This window comes from Aulostomus chinensis, chromosome 1 (assembly GCF_037954235.1).
Source record: "Aulostomus chinensis isolate RoL2024-O1b breed Wild chromosome 1, RoL_Achi_v1.0, whole genome shotgun sequence".
Lineage (NCBI taxonomy): Eukaryota > Metazoa > Chordata > Actinopteri > Syngnathiformes > Aulostomidae > Aulostomus > Aulostomus chinensis.
The window spans coordinates 21174184-21184661 of record NC_141320.1 but is presented as its reverse complement, the minus strand read 5'-3'; the positions used below and the strand labels follow the sequence as shown (position 1 = coordinate 21184661).

Genomic DNA, 10478 nt, shown 5'->3' with positions numbered 1-10478 from the left:
ATCATTTTGAGATCATTAGCAATTCTTCCGACATCACTGTTGCATTATTTTGAGGTTCGTAGCAACTCTTACTACATGACTGTCAGCATCACTTTGAGGTTATTTGAAACTTTCACTCCATTTCTGTTCGCATCATTTTGAGTTCATTAGCAATTCTTACTACATCACTGTCTGGAAGGTGTCCCATGTAACAAACTGATCAATGTGGTTCTAATGTTCTGGTTCATTTCTTGTCCTTTAGAAAAATGAAAATCATTTCTTACTGTCATGAACTCACACTGTGTGTTTAATGTTAACAATTTAAAAAATTCTACTTTGTCAATGAATTAATTCATTTGATATTGAAGTCTGCACCAGGATGGCTGAGCGGTCTAAGGCGCTGCGTTCAGGTCGCAGTCTCTCCTGGAGGTGTGGGTTCGAATCCCACTTCTGACAAAGGACGTTTTCTCCACATTCCTGTGCTTCCACAATGGAAACCAGTTGAAGCTGCTCTCCACTGATGGGAGTGAGTGGTTGAACTTGCAGCAGAGGAGGCAAAGGAGCTTCCCTGTGAGGGTCCAACATTGCCTGGTTTCCTCCAACATGGAGGAGCCACCAAAACTGATCTTCAAATGTTGGATCAAAGTCTACTGATCCACCTTTCTCATGTTGATGAGGTCATCCAGCCTGATGATCTCTAGGTTCTCCTTTGAGTGGTTCCCTCTGGGAGAGTTCTCTCTCTGTAACTTGTGTGTGTGTTTTCTCGTATCCTGTTTCTCCTTGACAGCACTTTAGTGTTTTTACCACTGGTGTGTCATCTGTGGTTCACCTTTTATTTTACTTCTTTGTCAAAGATGAAGGTGTTTGTGGTCATTCATCAATCATGTGATGGCTCATGTGACTGTGAGTCTGATGGAGAGCTTGTAGCGTCTCTCACTGTGATCACTTCAGGCTATTGAAGCTACTCTGATGTAGCCTGACTAGCTCAGTCGGTAGAGCATGAGACTCTTAATCTCAGGGTCGTGGGTTCAAGCCCCACGTTGGGCGTTCATCTTGAACATCCCTGCTTGTCCTCTCACTTTCTGCAGCTGTGATTGTGAATTGAAAGAAAAATCACTGAATGAACAACACAAACACAGACTGTGTCTGAAGTTCCACACCTGCACCCGACTCAGAATGAAAAACCAGTGTGGAATCAATTGTATCCACTGTCAATACTGATTCTGGAGAAATTTCTTTGTGTGTTTTGATGGACGCGAGCCAAGCAGAAATTTCCCACAATGCAAGAGGGCGGCGTTTGGTCAGTGTTGAGCAGGCGTCAGTCTGACAATGATGTCAGATTATTGTGTCATCACTTGACCAGACCCAAAAGTAGGCTCAGGTATCAGTTTCTTCTCAATGCTAATGTCTGCTAGCTTAGTCTGCTACTTTGATGGCTCTGCCTGCTCAAAGGTCCAGACCCCTGGATGTGGTGGTTCCTACCTGAACGTAGATTCTGTCAGCTCATGTTGTTAAATCAACTCACCAGGAACACCAGTAGATTTCAATGGACTGACAATGAGTCTCATTGAATGGGTGTCTCGTCCAACGAGAAACAATCAGTCTCAGGTTGAAGCTCATCAATGAGGTCTTGTGGATCAGTGGCTTGCATGAATGAATGAGTTGGAAGACTTCTTGGAAATTAAAGAGGATTTAATACAATTAAGAAAACCCTTAAGACAGAGTGATAATTCCAGCAGAGTAATTAAGGCCCATATTGAGTAGCAGGTATGAATTAGCCTGGATTTATCTGAGCTTCAAGTAGACGGCAAAGAGGCAGGTGGAAAGGTGTGTAGGATGAACGATGGTGACCTCCAACCAAATGAAGAGGACTGAGTGGAGGCTGACCAGCTCTACGGAGTCAGGCGGAGTTTGGCAGCGAGACAGGAGTCCAGGCCTGAATCGGTGAAAACCAACGTAACCGGCTGACGTTCTCAGCTGGATTCTCCCATCGATGTACGACGCCTCTCCAACTAACTGGTGGGAGGACGGCCTCCAAAGCCTCCACCTCGTCGACCGTGGCTCCCGCTGAGATTCGCTCGATGAAGAAGGGAAGCGCGTTGATGGGCTACCCTCTGGTCTCAGGCTGCTGGCTGCCTGGACTAAGCTGCTCTTCTCCGACACAAAGGTGGCTTCTCTCTCTTCAAGGCTCACAGGAGGTCAAGAGTGTAGCGACCGTGAGCCGAGATCGATGATGAATTACAAAAACAGAAAATCAAAAAATAAATTTGTGGAATAGAAAAGAAAAGGGGGAGGAGCCGGACCAGCTGCTCTAGGAGCTCACACACAAAGGGCAGAAACAAGAAGCACTGAAGAGAGCGCCAGCAGTGGGTGGTGCCACCACTGTTACAGTAAACTGGTCCGCCTCAGAGCAGTGACCTTTGACCTGTGAGGGGTTGTTGGCCAATCAGCACACTTTGCTGTCTTCAGTCCTTCTCAGATATCAACAAATGAAGCTGGTTGAACAGACAGCAATCATCATCACTCAGAGACATCACCTGGAGAGGAAGACTGCTCAGAGTTCTGACAATGACAGTGAAGAGGCAAGGAGAGCTGGACAACCACAGACAGTGAAACATTCGGAACATCATGTTGATACACGTGTGTGTGTGTGTGTGTGTGTGTGTGTGTGTGTGTGTGTGTGTGTCAGAATCGGAATCAGAATCTTTTATTTTCGTTGTACGGGGGGGGGGGGGGTACACTGACAATAGTTAGAGCGCTCTTCCAGAGCCACTGTGCACCACAGAATGCAGATACAAAGAAAAGATAGAAAAGATAAAAGCAAGATAAAAGACACTGTTAGAACAGAAAGATCCATAAACCCACCAACCAGAGGTGTGTCTGGTACAGATGTGGAATTATTGGCTCACACAATGTTGAGGCAACTGGAAGAAGACAAACAAAAAAGGCTGGTGTGATCCAGACCTTCATCAAAAATGGTCCTGAAGAACTGTTCAATGTGTCAGGACTTCAGAAGCTCCAATCCTCTCTAAGTTCTAGTGAGAGTGGAAGAGATTATAAATGAGAGAAGCAGGGCCCTCACTCAGAACTGTACCAGCTCAGTTGGGAGAGCGTTAGACTGAAGATCTAAAGGTCCCTGGTCCGATCCCAGGTTTCAGCAGAGGAGCAGCATTGACTTTACTTTCCAGTGGAGGAACTGCAGACATGAAGGAAACTAACATCTTGTCCTGTGCATTCTTGTGACATTCAGGACATTTTTGGAGCCTCTTGTTGGATTTTGCCACAGAGAATCAGAGCCAATCAAAAGCCTGGTGGACTTAAACATGGAGGACTGAACAAGTCAAGAAAGCATCAGTTTGACCTTCACAGGTGTTTCTGTTCCTGTCTCAATGCTGTAGAAAGAGCCTGAGGAGCTCAGACGGTAGAGCATCAGACTTTTAATGTGAGGGTCCAGGGTTCAAGTCCCTGTTCAGGTGCTGTGGAGGTTCCAGTGTTTGACAACATGGTACTGGATGAAGTTTAGTGTTGAACAAACTGTCATCATCAAAAGTAGAATTGTTCTTGTCTTGCCACTGTGAGACTGTTGCTAGAAAACTGACCAACAATAATTTCATGTGGCATGCAATTAACAAAAGACCTACATTGATGGTCGAGGGGGGTGGAGCCTATCCCAGCATCTACAGGCCAGAGGCAGGGTTCACCCTGGACAGGTCACCAGTCCATCACAGGGTCAACATACAGAGACAAACAACCATTCATACCTACGGTCAATTTAGAGTGTCCAATCAGCCTCGTCCCAAATTACACGTCTTTGGACGGTGGGAAGGAACCGGAGTACCAGAGAGAACCCACGCATTCATGGGGAGAACATACAGGCTCTACACAGAAAGATTCCCCACCCGAGCCTGGACTCAAACCCAGAACCTTCTTGCTGTGAGGCCACAGTGCTCACCACTGCACCACCATGCTGCCAAGCTCTCTTCTACTTTCCTCAATTGTGTTTCTTTCATGTCCTCCTGAGATCAAAGACAGAATTCTAGCTACTGTCAAAGCCCTGATGACATCATCATTCATATCTGACCATTACAGCTCACTACATTAGCGACTGGATCCTCGCATGCCATGTTCTTCAAACCAGAGCCGTGGAAACCAGCCACACAGCGAGAAAACTCAGCAGCAAATATTGTCCGTGCTGCGGAGATGACGGGCTTGTTGCACATTGGTTGCTTTGCACACCTTCTTAATTTAAGTCCCTACAGCTGCACGCTTGCTCGGCAGAGTCAGACGCATCGCTGCATTTTTTCATCGTAGCTCTACGGCGAGCCGCATCCTCAGTGAGAAGCAAAGGGTGCTGGAGCTTCCTGAGCACAAGATGGTGATTGACGTGGTGACACGTTGGAATAGCTCACTGGAGATGCTGGACCGTTTCCTCCAGCAGCAACCAGCCATCTCAGCAGCTCTGCTGTCACCTGAAGTACGCAGAAACGAGAAAGATGTCTGCACGTTGACAGACGTGGATGTAAGAGTAGCAGAGGAAATAGTCTCTGAGAATCCAGCTTGAAGCCACACCCTCCTTGTTCTTCAAAAACCCAAACAGCGACCATCAGTCTCCCTCCAATCCTGTACTTGGTTCAGTGTTGCTGTTCCATTTTGCAGCAGCAGGGGTCGCTGTGATACCAGGTTCAGTTCAAGATTCCCAACTCCAGCTCATGTTGGTGACCTCAGTGGCAGGTAAAATGGTGCTTCAGTGGATCATGTGATCAACTCATGTGTGTCCTCAGTGCTCCACAGGTCTGTCAAATGTTCTGTAAAATAGTTGGACCCAGCAGAGCTGCTAGATTAGGAGTTGATGCAGTCGTTGCAGATACCAGGGTCCAAAGTCCAGCTTGAACCTGGTTTGTGCAGCTCTTTGTCAAGCTAGCAGCCATTCTTGTCACTGCCAAGCTAAAGTGACTTCTGTCAACAAAGGTCAACATACAAAAGGATATTTCTACTGGCAGTTCAAGATTTTGATCAAACTCCTTTTTCAGAGCTGGAACCTTCCTCTTGTGTCAGCTTTCTGTTCCCATCTCTATGGTAACGGTCAGTTTTGACCCACGTCTTCAATCAGCTGTCAAATAAACTAAAACAGTTTTCTATCCTCCAAGTTGTTTCTATCTCTTGGTGACCTTGTTAGGCTTCCTTATCCATGGAAATATTGGTTTGAACATTTAGTTGTGGGCCTCTGGACCTTTTTTTAGTCACTAAATCTTCAATTTCAGTTAAAAAAAGGCAAAAAGAACCTCAAGAAAATCCTAGAAATAAACCAAAGGTTGTTGTGTTTCCTGACCGTTACTGAGGGTGTTAGAACACATCTCTGACATGGACTGGTTTGATTTAGTATTCATTTTAATATCATTAACTATTGGAACATCCATGGTGTTATGGGTCAGTTTAGACCCTCATATATTTACTTCAATAAAAGGTAAAAAAGTCTCTTTTTCATCAACAGAACTTTAATACAAACACAAAATGAAAAGCAGAACAAGCCAGAACCCAAAATATGGATTTGCAAGGTCAACAAACAACAACCAGTCAAGCAAACCAAACCAACAGAAACCAGTTACTGGTTCAAAACCAGTAAAAAACAAAAACAGAGGAAAAGTCTCTGTGTGGAAGAACATGCATGTGTATGTGTGTGTGTGTGTGTGTGTGTGTATGTGTGTGTGTGTGTGTATGTGCCTGTGTGTGTGTGTGTGTGTGTGTGTGTTCAGATGCTTGTGTGTCACTTCTGTGTGTTCTTTCCAGAGATGTTCCTGCAGTTGAAGCACCATCCGTCCGTCCTGCTGTCCTGACTGCTAGGGCAGTCCTGACCCTCTTTCGTCTTGAACCAGGTCCTGAGGGGGTTGTGGCTGTGGCTGTTCTGGTTGGTGTTGAGGCAGGGCTGCTGAGGAGGACGCTGGTGTGGATGCTCTCTGTGTTGCTGATGGCATGGATGGAGTGCTGCTGAGCTCTGCAGGTGTCTGAGCAAGGCTGCAGCGTTGTTGGTGTTGGTGATGTTGATGATGTTGATGTTGGTGAATGTTGGTGACCTCAGTGGCAGGGCTTATACAAAAAGAGTCAACACGTTCATTTGTATAACAGAAAATTTCAATGATGTGGTGGCATTTTCTTTTTTTGTGCTGTCTGATTTTCTAAATATCAGGTTTAGATCCTCAAATTAACACTGGGACACAAAAAGAGAACACAGTAATTCTCCAGTGATCTGGTGTTGTTGTGCTCTTCTCAGCTCCATCATGAAGACCTGCTGGCACTGGGTGCTGGTGGAAGTTTGCAGCTCTCACTGGAAAGTCCTGAGGCTCCTCCCACTCTGAAGCAGGCAGTTGCTCCCAGCCAGCCCACACTTTCACTCTCTGGTGTAGGAGTGAAGAACAAAATCAGAATCAAGAACCATCACTCTTTCATTGGGGCTCCTTTCTCCTTGTTCTGATCCAGAAATTCAACAGCTTCTATCATTGATTGACAGGAAATGTTGATGACACACTGGGATTTTTGTTCTCCTGCTGTCACTGTCAAGTGCCAGTTCAGATGTACTTGATGTTACAGAAAATCCAGCACGGTGGTGCAGTGGTCAGCACTGTCTCCTCACAGCAAGAAGGTTCCAGGTTCTAGTCCCAGCTGGAGCACAGGATCTTTCTGTGTGAGTCTCCATGTTCTCCCTGTTCCTGTGTGGGTTCTCTCTGGTACTCCAGCTTCCTCCCACAGTCCAAAGACATCAAGAGAGGACGAGGCTGATTGATACTCTAAATTGACTGTAGGTGTGACTGTGAGTGTGAATGGTTGTCTGTCTCTATGTGTTGGTCCTGTGATGGACTGATCACCTGTCCAGGGTGAACCCCGCCCCTCGACCAATGTCAGCTGTGATAGGCTCCACCCCCCACGAACCTTAACAAATAATCAGTATAGAAATGGAAATTTAGCTGCTATGTTGAATCAGAAAAACCTTTTGAAGTCTACTTTTGCTTCAGTCAGAAAGTGGACTGTTGTTAACTCTCGCAATGGTTTGTGTTTCTGGAGGAAGACAAAATCCTTACGAACCTCTTTTTAACAGACACACATTTCTATAGATGCAGGTTCATTTTATTTTTCTTCTTCGAGCAGAGGATGGTTTTGATCCATCAACCTCTGGTTCTGGTCCCAGCACGCTTCCTCTGCACCTCTCTGCTCTACCATTGACTGAACAGTGCTTGATTTAGGAGACCAGGATTGTGACAAGAACAGGATTTTGAGTTTCAAATGTTTCCCAGTTTGGCTCTGCAGCAGGAGGTCTTGTAGAAACAGGGACTGACCTGACACCAGCTCCCTCTGGAACAATGGTTCATTCATTCATCGGTGCCAGGAGGCCTAAAAACACACAAAACACCAACTCAATCCAGGACCTTGGATCCTAAACTGAAGCTCCATCACACGGTGGCTCTGCTGGGGCTCCCACAGGTGAGTGAGGCTGAGCTCCAGTCTGCTCTGAGGAGGCAGCAGACATCTGCACCACTCAGAGGTTTGGTTGGTGTCTTTGACAAAATCCCAACAAACTCAAATCCTGTTGAATCAGGAAGTTCTAGTTGAACTCTCATCCACGTCACATGACCAAGAAAACCTCCTCTTTCATTCAGACCAGAACAGACAAACATAGAAACATTGTTTCACCTTCTGATCAAACAATAACAAGTTCTTGATTGTTTGCCATGTTCTAGGAATCAGACTGATGATCTCTGGATGTTCTAGGAGGGGGGTCTGTTTCTGATGAAGCCTGTTTGGTCTGGGGGGGTTAAGATGGTGGGGCTGTTTCAGTTCTAGTGCTGAAGGCTTTCACCATGACAGTCAGACTCTCCTCTGTCCTTCATGGTCCCTCAAATGTGCAGTGTGGACCTCACACACTGAATTTAGCCTGAAAACTCTTCAGGAAAGCAGGTGCCTCAGAGTCTCTGTGGCGCAATCGGTCAGCGCGCTCGGCTGTTAACCAAGAGGCTGGTGGTTCGAGCCCACCCAGGGACGATGAACAGGCTCTACTGGTGCTTAGGAGTCGCTGTGTTAATGATCTGAATGTGGACGGACAGACTGACCCTCCACAGTAGACACCTGTGACAGATCTCTTGATGAGAAGTGTTAAATTTAGTCGTCGTGTGTCATGCAGTGTTGAGGAGGCCTGCTGGCTGTGGGTAAAGTGGGGGCTCAGAGTTTGTGGAGTCGGCTCTGGAGTGAAGGGGGTCACTGTTTGGTTCTCAGATGCTCCAGCTCAGGTTAGCGAGGTGGTGGAGAAACCAGTGAGAGCTCTGCCAGCTGGAGCCTCTTGGGTCACGGGAGGCTTCACTCCTGGAGGTGGAAATGATGAGGAGTTTTAAAATCTGCTCCTCTTTCACGCTGACTTGTTTTCTAGGGTTCCCTCTTTCATTCATGTGTGATTTTAGTCTCAGCTCTCTAAACCTGAATGGAGCCAGAACCCATTTTAAAAGAGCTGCTCCTCTGAAACTCCTGGAGATCAAGAGGATCCTGCCATGTTTGTCCAGGAGACCCACAGCACAACAGTCAGTGAATGGGGATGCAGGCAGGCTTTTAATGGGGGTCATTTGAAGTCCCAAGTCCAGTTGGAGCAGAGGGTGGAGTTTGATTCTCCAGGAGTTTTTGTTGTTTTTTTTACCAGTTTCTTTTGGTTTGGAGGAAATCATTCCAGGTGTTTGAAAGAAGGTGAGAGCAACTTTGGAAAATGTTCAACTGGTGTTTTTAAATGTCTTTGCACCAACAAATGGTGGACAGGACGGCTTTTGAAACATTTTAATGCCACCGTTCAACAGTGAATCTGCTGGTTTCCTGTTTTTAGGAGCTGATGGGAGCTGCACAGAGAAGCTCTTTGAGACAGGAACCATTCAGTGCTCCACCCTGCTTCTTCCAGCAGGATCCACAGATCCACCAACACACCAGCTGTTTGATGAGTGGAGGCTTTTGACCAGGATTCCTAGACAGCACAGCTGGACTCACTCAACAGCTAACTTGTTAGCACCGACTAGACAGGAGCGCTTCTATGGTTTTACTCAGTGGTTCAATATTTTTAAGAGATGTCCCATTCAGCCTGTGGGTTTGAGTGATCACTCTTCAGTCTCCTGTTCTGTTTTATTAAAATTTTCATTTAAAAGCTCCTGAGAGAGAGAGAGAGAGACAGAGAGACAGAGAGAGGGGGGAGAGAGAGATAGAGGGAGGGGGGGGAGACAGAGAGAGAGAGGGAGAGGGGGGGTAGACAGAGAGAGGGGGAGAGAGGGGGAGACAGAGAGAGAGAGAGGGAGAGAGGGGGGGAGACAGGGAGAGAGAGGGGGGAGGGAGAGAGAGGATCAAACTGATCTCAAAATTTACTTCAAAATTCTCTGATTATAATCATTTGTACTCCTTGATAGATTCATCACTACAGTGTCATAGAGGGTCCATTACTATTGCAGTATATTAAAGAATATAAGAACGAGGTTACCATTCATGTAAATATAATATTTCATGTATTGCAGTATATTTTCAAAGATATAACACTTTAATTTTTTAATAAGAGAGACTTTAATGTGAGACTTTAATGTCTGTCTTTGATCTCTAACTCTGACTCTGATGTCATTGGTGGTGACTGAACTCTACCCCCTGACAGACTGAAGGCTCCTATTGGTGATGTCATCATAAATACATGAAGGTCTTGTTTCAATGGTATAACATTAAAGCTCATCTTAGTAAAACAATGAAGTTACCTGAACTGAATTCTTGAAAAAATGACTGTCACTGACTTAAATAAATCAAATCTACTTCAAAGTTCCTTCTGTTGTCATAAGTCGGCCATTTTCAGTGTACTTGTAGTTCCAGAACATTCCAAGAGGAGATGATATGAATCATTTTGTTAGATGAACTCAGTTCCTCTGCTTTGATGTTGGTGGACTGAGGGGAGTTTGCCTGAACCTGCTTGGACCTGCTGGCTCCTGCTCAGTCCCTCACTCAGCCTCACTCAGCCTCAGCAGCACCGCTCCACTGAGGACTGATTCAGGTTCCTAGCAACCAAATAGGAGGAGAGCTGAACCTTCTTGCTGGGAGGCCACAGTGCTGACCACTGCACCATTGTGTCCCCTGAAAATGACACCATGTTGTTGGGATTTTCTGTAACAGCAAGCACACATGAACATAGCAGCTTCTTCACAGGGCTGGTGGCGCAATGGATAACGTGTCTGACTACGGATCAGAAGATTCTAGGTTCAACTCCTGGCCAGCTCGCTTTGAACTTTATACTGAGAAGATGAAGTGAGAACCACTGATCAAAATCACTGAAGTCCTCCCAGGTTTCCTCCTTGTCTGCTGGAAACATGAACACATGAATGATCCTGCTACCTCTCATGTTAAGCTGCACTTGACAGTGACAGCAGGAGAACAAAAATCCCAGTGTGTCATCAACATTTCCTGTCAATCAATGATAGAAGCTGTTGAATTTCTGGATCAGAACAAGG

General features: G+C 45.9%; 2 non-coding genes across 2 annotated transcripts; both read left to right on the top strand.

The window, feature by feature from the left end:
• The first annotated feature begins 953 nt into the window (after nt 1–953).
• Nucleotides 954–1026, top strand: trnak-cuu (transfer RNA lysine (anticodon CUU)). Its single transcript has one exon. It is a non-coding gene; the product is annotated as a tRNA-Lys (tRNA).
• A 9149-nt stretch (nt 1027–10175) lies between these two features.
• Nucleotides 10176–10248, top strand: trnar-acg (transfer RNA arginine (anticodon ACG)). Its single transcript has one exon. It is a non-coding gene; the product is annotated as a tRNA-Arg (tRNA).
• Nucleotides 10249–10478: the final 230 nt, after the last annotated feature.